The sequence below is a fragment of the Bombus bifarius genome, unplaced genomic scaffold (assembly GCF_011952205.1).
Source record: "Bombus bifarius isolate JDL3187 unplaced genomic scaffold, Bbif_JDL3187 scf7180000009713, whole genome shotgun sequence".
In the NCBI taxonomy this organism is placed as follows: domain Eukaryota; kingdom Metazoa; phylum Arthropoda; class Insecta; order Hymenoptera; family Apidae; genus Bombus; species Bombus bifarius.
Genome location: NW_022885291.1, coordinates 141,288 through 152,715, shown reverse-complemented (window position 1 = coordinate 152,715; position 11,428 = coordinate 141,288).

The following is an 11,428-nucleotide window of genomic DNA, read 5'->3' as shown; positions in this document are numbered from 1 at the left end:
CGTCGGAAGATAAGTCAACGATTGCATAATTCTTGGTTTTTTGTAAAGAACTATTGCAATATTTATTGTGAAACTGTTTTTTAAATATATTAGAACACTTGCGCTACTTTCATCGGTATTTATAATCTACCTTGGAATAATAACGGTAATATTTTATTGGTTATGGTAAGCAGTAGAGAACTAAGAGAACTATAGAGATTGAGGATCTCTCAGCGAAGAAAAAAAGGATATTCCTTGTCTGAAATGCCTGGAAAATATAAGCTCTCGAAAATGGGAGTCAGAAAGATGCTTTTTTTATTATTTAATTTGTAGTTTGAGGACTTTCGGTTTGGTATGGGGCTGGAATATGGAAGAAAGACTGGATAGAATACAAAGAAGATATGTGAAATTGATCTTAGGTTTAGATATGACAACACCAAATTCTATCAATATATATTGATAGAAGAATGCAAGCTAACATAAATCAAAGAAAAAGCATTAAAAAGAGCAGCAAGGTATGACGAGAAAGCCTTAGTATCAAAAAAGGAACTAGTAAAGGAGTGCATAAAGGAAAGAGAGAGAAACTGGGGAAATGGCCAAGAAGAGAAAAGAGCAAGAAAGAGAAAGAAGGGACCAGAAGAGGTGAGAAATGGAGGGACACAGATGGAAGCAAGAGAAGAGCAAGAAAGGATGACAGCAGACCAAGTTATAGAGGAAAGAAGAAAGAGAGAAGTAGAAGAGAGAAGGGAAAGGATAAGGAAATCCAAATATAACATACATTACAGAAAAATCGCCAAAGAAGTATTACCAAAGTACTCAGAAGGGAGGATGAAGTGGAAGGACAGAAGAATATTAGCAAGATTCAGATGTGGAAAGCAAAGGAATACTGGAAAGAAGAAGGAGAAAAAAGATGCAAACTATGTAAAAGGAAAGAAGAAGACCTGAAACATGTAACAGAAGAATGTGACATAACGGGAGCACCAAAGGACATAGAAAAAACACTAAATGAGACTAGAGAAGGACTAACAGAACTAAAAGCAATAATAGAGAGGAGAAGGGTAATACAAGAAGGGGCGGAACGACAAGAAGGAAGCACAGCAAGGAGGCAAAAGCGCAAAGTTGCAATAGTTTTTTAGTCATTAGTTTTTAGTTTTTTCTAGTTTTTTAGTTTTTAGAGATAGAATAATTAAGGGAGTGCAATATAATAGAATGGATAAGAGGGGAGGTAGATATATAAGAAGCGAAATAGGTATAAGGGATGTAAAACCGAAAGTTCGTCCAAAGCCGAAAGGCGCGGACTAAGCAATAATAAATAATAAATAATTTGTAGTTTACAATTTGTTCAGCTGGACATTCCGTAAATTTTTCTAGCTTAAAAAAAAAAGAATGTCATGTGATTCAGTCAAAGAGAGATGTTTCGCTGAAGATGTGCCAAGAACGGGTAGAAAACGCAAAATGACGCTGCGGCAAGATATTCGTATCGTTCGCGAAATAAAGCGCAATCCATTAATTACGATTCCTGAAATAAAATGAACAGCGAACTTGAAGAAACGTTCCATTCTTCTGGAGATCGACGGAAAGTGAATTCAAAATTTACGAGAATGCTCCAATGCATTACAGATTTAAGATATCAAACTAAGATAACGAGTGTTTCACAGAAGCACGACCGTCCCTATAGAATAAACTACGTCGCACAATTAGTAAAAAATACAATCATACAAAAGTATAACAATAAACACTGAAGAAAGTTCATTTAATAGAGAAATAAATTACAGTATCGATTATTAATAAAAAAATAATCTTCAACATCTGGAGAATCGTCTACTAACACATTATTGAACAAAAGGGGTATCGGACAAAATATTGGACTTTTATGAAAAATAGTATTGCCATATTAGTTTTTCTAACATTAATTTATAAAATGTTCAGATATTTTTATAACACCAAAATTCACATTTTTCAACACTTCTTATATTTAAAAAACGCTTTCTTTTAAATCAAAAGTTTTTTACTTCGAGACCTATGCAATATAGTTCAGTATACTGCAAAATGTTTTTGTTGTTTTTTCCGTATTTATTTCAAGTACAGGGCAGAGAAATCAAAGTTGTTCTAGTGTCCGAATATTTTCCGGCCTGACTATATAACCGGGGATCGGTCTTAGTTCTTGAGATATTCGTAAAAAATGCCGGTATCGCTACAAAGTATATTTGACTACAGTTATGCGTATTTGGCAATGGGAGCGTCAGTATTAGTTATAGGTTACCTTTTGTTTATAAACGAGAGTAAGGCGAGCAAAGGCTTAAAATAATGGCACAACATATACGATAACGATAACTACATATACGATGTGCAGCATATGCCTGCTATAACTTATCTACTATAACTTATATACCAGCTCAATAAAAAGAGAATATCATCATTTATTAGGTTTAAGTGTGGGTTAGAGTTCTCGCCGACCGCTGCAAGGTGGGCGCAAGCGGTTGCGTGAAGTAATAACAAATTAATTATACAAATAGCATGCGTAGTGTATTATAAAAATAAAAAATGAATGAGTAATTGATATTATTTTAGGAAATAGAATAATCGTTATTGTACACTTATTATAGGCGAATGATTGAAGGATTGCAAACTCAAGAGTGTCTATCACAAAATAATAACGTGCAATCCTGGACTCTTAGAGATAAAGCAAACCTATATCTTTTCAGAGCAGCCCTTCGATCAATATCGTGCTATTTTATATATTTTTCATTACTGAGTTAAACATTTTATTTTGGATATAATATTAAAGTTTAATATATTGTTTATAGCAACATACTCCAAAGTAGCGATCTTGCTCTGTCAGTTATGCATTAGAACTGGCAATTATATTAAAAAATGGGGTTGAACTTTACTGTAGGGAACTAAAAATCATTGTCTTTTTTATCTGCAATTTTGTAGTTTTCAATGTGTGGAATCCACAAATCCAAGTTTGAAATTACGGAATCCAATGACGCATACCATATGTCTATGCAAAGCAAAACATCTTCAGAGTATTTTACATTTCTCTTTGGCGCCAAATGAGCTTATGTCCATTATATCATTCAATGAGTTGACGTCGCCATAAAAATTCGCACAATCCTCATCTTTGTCCCCATCCTTAGCTGGTCTCTAAATGAATTCTATTTCCTGAGTATGCATACATGTTACATTGAGTATATTATATTCGCAAAAAATTAGTTCGTACTAACACAATTGGCTGTCTAGCGTCAACCTGAAAATAAATACAGGAAACATTCGATAACTGCGAAAAGGTGCATAACACGATAAAAAGAGAGCGAAAAAACAACGCAATGGTGAAAAAACGCAAATGAATTCTTTGGACGCATTGGAAAAAACTGTTACCTACAGGCCTTGACACTGATATTGTTGCAATGCGCCGTTCACGCGAACTTTTACTGAACTGTCTCGAGATTCAACTTAATGTAACCAAGTTTCTTTAGAGCATAAAGGCAGCTCTGGGAAAAAAAGGAGGATGCATGCACAGACTTGTAGAAAAATACTTAAATAAGTTTACTAAATAAGTTCTATTACAGATCGATGATTGAAACGATGTTGAAAAGCGAGTTCCTAAGGGTGGACATCCGATTTTTCGGATTTGCCACTTTTTTAAGATGAATGGAAAATTAGAAATAATTGGTGGGTACATGTTCCAAAGAAGGTTCAGCACCTGTGTACCGGTCGCATCAAGTAGCAACAGGTTTTACCGTTCTTCAAGGTGGATCTCACCAGTAATGGGAGAACTCTCTAACCTGAACATACGGATAAGACCAGGCACTTGCAATATTAATGATTTTTATTTAAAAAAGGAATAAATATTTCAATTCATAGATTACTTATGCAACACTTCAATTTGCCGAAAACAAAAAAGAGTATGAAAAAACAGTAATATTACAGCCTTTTTTTAAAAAAAGTAATCGAACTAATCCGGGTTTGCTGTATACAAGTGTCCTTGAGTCGTCAGAATGAAAAACCAAATACATGTAACCAAATACATGTATACAAAATACATGTAATCAAACACGTTTGACTCAATAGGTCAAAATGATTACCATCCACGCGCAGTCAGTGGCTCCATAAACTGTACTCATTGAAAGATCCAGAATCCAATTTATTGCTAAAATAAAGTGTAAAATACCACACAAATTTTACATAATTTTACATTTCCCCGTTTTGAAAACTGATAGATTGCAAAAAGTGATTAATTTTTGGTTTTGTCCTAAAGCAAAGTTCAGCCAAAAACGATAATAACATAGATCCAAAATTCGTCCACATTTTCCAATTTGGGCCCGTAAACGCCATAAAAGTAGTGGTTTATTTCGTCGTATCCGGAAGCAAGTAACATTTTTCTTTTTTTATTATTCTTGTGATTTAGGTTCCATGTGAACTAAAATCTCGATTAAAACAGCATACCAATACTGTTGTATACAACAGAAATGCTGAAGCAAAATCAGAAGATTTATGCAGTGACACATGATATAATAGTACTTCAAAATAACGTTTATACTGATTTATGCGAAGTAATGGTAACTGCATATGGTCCATAGGTGTTTAAATAACGTGATATTGGTAAATTTTTTGAAACAATATGCAAATAAAAATACTCTTAGCAAGTCAACGCTAGAGGAAGATATTAGAGGAAGACGTTGTTCGTATTTACGACTTGGCATGGCCTGAATACTACACGAAGATTCGTGATCACAGAAGTAAACAAGGCCCCGCGGGACTTTATTTGCAAACTCCGGGTAAACAAAATAAAAATACAAAACTACCAAGAAAACAACAAGCACTCACGACGAAAGAAACAAAACGTAACGTAGTTTGATCTTTAAAAATAACGACAACAGAATTGCTGGAACCGGGAGACAGCAAGCAACACGTGTCAGCACTGTGTATGCTTACGAGCACTATATCGATATATTTTAAAACACAGCTGCAGGCGGAAAACTATGAGATAAGGAGGGTAGAATAACAGGAGCGATATAACACCCGTTCTAGGTCAGGAACCGCCTCAATTTTTATAGAAAGGATTAGGACAGTGGAAGAACGTATGGAGAAAAAGTGGAGAGAAGAATGGAGAAAAAGTGGAGAGAAGAATGGAGATATTATAGGAAGGATAATTGGACAAGGAGACTTATAAATGACGCTTGTATTTTTAAAAGAAGTACAGAAGGAATATTGAAGACTTTACCATGCAGAACTTGAGTGGACATGGAATATTTAACGTATATCGTAAGGCTATTAATAAGGAGGCCCACTCAAGATGCTGGGATTATAATGCTGAAGAAAATGATGCGGAGCATGCGTTGTACCACTGCCCTACGTGGATCAATGATAGAACAGTACTAGAAAAGTACTTGGGCATGCAACTCTGCTAAAGTACCTGGAAGAGAGAAGCTGGATGATAATCACTGGAAGAGATAAAGAAGGGGAGGAGTGGACATATATGGGGAGGGAGGAAACTCAGTAATAGATTATGTGATTGGAAATCAGGAGACGACAGAAGAAATAATCGACATGAAAGTAGGAAAAAGAACAGGGTCGGACCACATGCCGTTAGAAATAGAAATAGGGGGCCGGAATTACAAAAAGTGAGGAAAAGAAAGAAGAAGAGAAGGAGAAAAGGGAATGAACGAACTAAAGTGTGGAAAAATACCTGGAGGGATGTAAAGGCTGGACCTGCAAGGGAAGAACAGTAGAGGAAATGTGGACTGAAATCAAAAAGAAGATAAATGAAGCAATGCCTAAGCAAAAAGTGAAGATAAGGAAATGGGGCATGGGGGAGAAAGTGTGGTACGACAAGGAGTGGAAAGAAAGGAAAAGAGAGATGAGAAGGAAGATGACAAAGTTTATGAAAGGAAAATGCAGCAGAGAAGCGCTCACAGAGGAAAAAAGCTATTCAAGCAGTGGTGTAAACAAAAAAAGGAAAGACACGAAGAAGAAGGAATGTAGAAAATAAAGAGGATCAAAACAGAACAAGAAGCGTGGAAATATATAAATAAATACAGAAGAAGTAGAGATGGTATAGATGAGGATATAAGCGAAGAAGAGTGGAAAAATCACTTTATGGAAATTTTAGAAGGGACAGAGCACAAAGAGGACAGAAAAACGGGGCATAGAGAGGAAGAGAAAATAACGGAGGAGAGAGAAAATGTTGCGTCGGACAACACTCTAAACCAGGCCACACACCTCGGGCAAGATGGCAGCCAGATGTCTTCGGATCCTTACTGCGTACCCTCAATAGTCTCAAGTGCTCTCCGTAAATCTCAGGAATTTATCTCGAGGGCGGTTAGCATCCTTCTTCACCCACCACCATAGTAAATAACCAATTAACAACGAAGCCTATTTCCCTCACTCTCTTAGCTAAAATCGTCACCAACAAATCCGATGGTCCTGTGAGCTAGACACACCCATCCTTAGTTTTCCTCCACCACAGCATCGTCACCGAACTGCACTGATTTTCCATCTTTCAAACAGTCAACATCTTTTGACCGGGCTTACACCCGTAGAGCAGCCACTCACTTATCTTATACATACGCACCAGCGTAACTATCTTCCTTACAAAGTTGTTGGAATAAATTGTGATTTATAACTTATTATACAGTGTTACATTCATTGAACCACCTCTATTATCTTAATCGAAACAGGGGAACGACTATTTCGCGGCGTCGATTAACCGAATCGTAGCGAGAATTTACGCCTCTCGCTGACGCGTTTTCCTAGCGACCGCGTCTCTCCGCGAACGATCGTAACATTTTGGTCCCTTGAGCCGGATTCAGTGGCAAGTGAAAAGTGTGAACACGTAACCGGTCGAATCATTTTGGTCCTTCGAACCGGATCACGTGTCAAGTGAAAAGTGCACGCCAGTGACACCCACTGCCATACAGTGCCACGTGAATCCAACACAAACAGCAGCAGAAGCGTTACCACTCCAGCGAAGTCAGTAACGCCAGAGTCCATCAGTTTTTTGAAGAGGCATAACCCGGTGGTTGAAGAACGCAACCACGCAGCCTCGCGCCAACAACTAGAGGGTCAACTTCCGCAAGAACACGTCTTACACGTCAAACGAGACACACACGGTGACGAGTAACATTTAAACTCACAACCACGAGGTAAGCTCGTTTATTGCATTGTCTTCACAATCTACTATACCAATGGAGAACACAGACAAAATTACCTCCTCGCATCGGAGACGAGGCTTTCAAATCGGCCGATTTACTACTCTATCTACACAACGGTACCAACTTTGTTGGCGCCAACAACGAATTACGAGAGCTCTGAAACCTTCTGCAGTCCGACGATCATAAGGTAAAGGTTCAGTCCTTTTTAACCGACCGACGGATCGAATGGCGCTTCATTCCTCCCAACTCACATCACTTCGGCGGGTTGTGGGAGGCTGCAGTGAAATCCTTCAAACCACATCTCAGACGTATCGTAGGTAACGAGCTCTTAACATTTGAAAACTTCAACACACTCATCATTGAAATCGAGTCTATCCTCAACTCCCGTCCGCTGACTCCAATATCATCAGACCCAAACGATTTTCTTGTCCTTACTCCCGGTCACTTCGGTGATTCATTAACAAGTTTCCGAGAACGAGATTTCAGGGACACTCCATCCAATCGTCTCTCCAGCTGGCAACATATTCAAAAACTCAAACATTTCTGGCGCCACTGGCATCGAGAGTATCTGAATGAACTGAACATCCGAAACAAATGGAGTAAGGGCAGTCATGACATACGAGAAGGCGCCATCGTCATTCTCAGAGAAGACAAGGTTCCCCCAATGCAATGGCCACTGGGCAGAATCATCAAGGTCCAACCCGGCGCAGACGCATCATACGGACGGCTACCGTTCGATCGGAGCATCAAGCGGATGGTACCACTCACTACCATGCAGGGATACTGGACGAATGACTGAAGGCAGAGATTGAAAAGAAACAGAGAGAGCCAATTCGGATTCAGAAAAGGAAGAGAAGTGACCGATACGGTTTATGTAATAAACCACATCACAGACAAGCAGCTAGATGTGGCGACACTCGACCACGGAAATTTCCAACGGCTTCGCGGCACAAAGCGCTATACCTTCAAAGCGTAAGGCCGACAGGCCTAATGTACCATCGATATCCCTACGACTTTTTCGCCGAATATTCGGTAGAATGCATACGTGGCAACCGTCGCGGACTTCTGATAAACGCGCGCGTAGTGGGGATATCGAGGGGCAACAAAGGAAAGAATCTGTTCGGTTTTGAACCAAAAAGATTCATTTTGCCCCGAGCCGCGAAGTGCGAAAGGTTAAGAGAAGCAAACACAATTAGAGAAACGAGTCGTTAAAACTACTCTTGAGAGTTCAGTTTTAATCGTTACTTGTTATTAATTGTTGCTAAACGTTAACCGTGGTTAAACGTTATTTGATGTTAATTGTTAAGAGTCTAATAAACGTTATTGTTGAAAATCAAGGGTATTTTCTTGCGGGCACCTTCACGGACGGTCACCTTCACGGACTGTCACCTCATAAGTGTGAATAAATATCTTGGTTGTTAAACATATCCAAATGTTCCTTCAGTACTTATCACGACCTATCCACCTCATAGGTAAAGAAAGAGGGAAATTATATACCTGCCTAGGAGCGGCGTTCGACAGACTAAACAGAGAGAAACTGGAGGAGAAAATGAGGAAAATGGGGATTAGTACAAGTGTACTCATCGAATATTACTGTTAATAAATATTGATTGTTGAATACATCTGAGTATTTCTTCCGCACCTATCACGACATCCCACCTCATGGCCATGAAGGGAAAAGAACAAGAAAGAGAAAGAAGGGACTAGAAGATGTGAGAATGGGGAGGATACAGATAGAAACAGGAGAGGAGTAAGAAAGGATGACAGCAGACCAAATTATAGAAGAAAGAAGAAAGGAAGAAGCAGAAGAGAGGGAGAAAAGGATAAAGGAATCCAAGTATAATATACACTACAGAAACATAACCAAAGAAAAATTACCAAAATACTTAGAAGGGAGGATGAAGTGGAAGGACAGAAAAATACTGGCAAGATTCAGATGCGGAAACGAGACCAAAGCAAGGGAATACTAGAAAGAAGAGGGAGATAAAGATGCAGACTATGTAGAAGGAAAGAAGACCTGAGGCATGTAATAGAAGAATGTGAAATAACGGGAGGACCAAAGGACATAGGAAAAACGCTAAATGAGACTGGAGAAGGTTTAACAGAACTGAAGGCAATAATAGAGAAGAGAAGGGCAAACGACAGGAAGGATGCACAGCAAGGAGGCTAAAGACCAAAGTTGCAATAGTTTTTTAGTCATTAGTTGCTAATTTGTAGTTTCTACTTTTAGTTTTTAGAGGTAAAATTAGCAAGGTAGTGCAATAGAATAGAGTGGAAAAGAGATGTAAGAGATGTAAAACCGAAAGTTCATTCAAAGCCGAAAGGCATGAACTAAGCAATAATAAAACAAAAGAATAATACAAGAGAATCCAACAGACCAACAGGCGATCAACATTGTGTAGTAAGCCCTATTATCATAAGAGGTAGAAACGCTACTATTCACTTCTAAGGACGTAGGAACGCTATCAGTGATGTCTAAGGATGCAAAGCCTTCAGCATTTATATTTATATAATCAAATAATAATCAAATCTATCTGCCAAGCAAAGGAAAGAGTAAAGAAAGAAACAAAGAAAAGAGGGAACACTGTAACAATCATCTCGGAACAATGTAAAAGCCAGGTCGAACAAGAACATGGGTACATGAAATTTGCATAAATGTTGAGGACTGATGGTTTAACTAACTAGCACTGCTCATTAGATTAATTATATGATCTCTTACGTCGTATCACAACTTATTCCGGTTATGTCCATGAAGTGTGAGTTATCTGTAAAATTTAATCGTCGCGTTTAGCTTCCCTTCATAGACTTAGCTTATTGTAGTTCGTATCGTTGTCGTCTGTCTTGGAGCCTATATATTCATGCACACCATCAACAGAATGTTTGGGTCTCTCATAAAGCGTCTTTTAACTGTTTTGCCAACCGATGCACTGATAAGGCATCTTACTCCAACACTCACTGCTGAAGTCATGAAGACGTGGATTGCATTGGGTGATCGACAGAACGACGAGTTTTTGAAATTGCATGGTCGTCCCGCGGCCTACTCTAAGAGAGCGTCGAACGATAACACCGCGCTCCTTTCTATCTGCCTAGTCGTCAAGTCACTTCAAGTCCGTTCAAATCTATCAGTTTAGAGAATCGGTACCAGTGCACTTCGCTGGGCATATGTTCTCGTACACTTTCGCGGGACATTCTCTTTATATTAAACATTGTAGAAACAAACTATGTGTGGACATGATTAGCCTATCGTGCAGATAGCTAGAGAAAGAGAAAAAGAGAAAAAAGGATTAAAAAATTTAAAGGAAGGAAGAAAGCGATTTGGAAAAGAGAAAAAAAGGGCTGAAAGCCGAAAAAACATTTCTTGGCTTGGACGAATTGCAACGCCCAAAGAACAAAAAAGAATGTAAGACAATTACTGGGGAAAATTAATTTTTATTATAAATTCATAGAAGGCGCCTGCTAACTCCTGGAACCACTTTATAACTTATTAAGGAAAAATGTCGAATTCATCTGCAATGAAGAATGTGAGAAATCATTTCAGAAGATCAAGGAATATCTCTGTTCAAGTCCGGTCCTAGCTACATATGAGCAAAACAAAGAAATATTCATTTGTACAGATGCAAATGGTGATGGTTTAGGAGCCGTTTTAAAACAACCCCAAGATAACGGTATGTTACACCCGGTTGCGTACTTCTCAAGAAAACTGAAACCAAACAGAATCAAAGATGAAAGCAATCTATCTCGAATGTCTTCCTCTTAAAGAAGCGATTCAATATTGGCAACATTACACATTACTGTTGCTTTGCACAGAATACTTGATATGAAATGAACCTTATAGCGATAGCGTTCGTAATGAGAACTAGCTGCAGTACGTATATAGCAGCAGATGGGTTCACGAAAATTGCATCAGGTCTAATATGGCGTTCTGCGTGTACATCAACTGTAACTCGAATGATACACGTTGCTGAACAGAATAACAAGCGTATCAACTAAAAAATTGTAAAATAGAGATAACAATGAAGTGTTTGCAAGTGATCTTAGTTAATATATCTTGAACTTTGTTGCTGTATTTTCGATGATAGCGACTAGTGTTATTTGCAAGAATTGCAAAAGAAAAATTCAATCTTCTAGAACCAGAAACCGCGGCTTAGGTTCCAAAATTGCAAGTAAGTGTGAGTACTGGATGAAATTTTTCAACTCATCTCCACTAATTGGCAATGCCAATCCATACCAAAAGTCATCTGAAATAAATCGCAGGATTGTGTTGGCGACTTTTAGAGAACGGAATGGAAAAG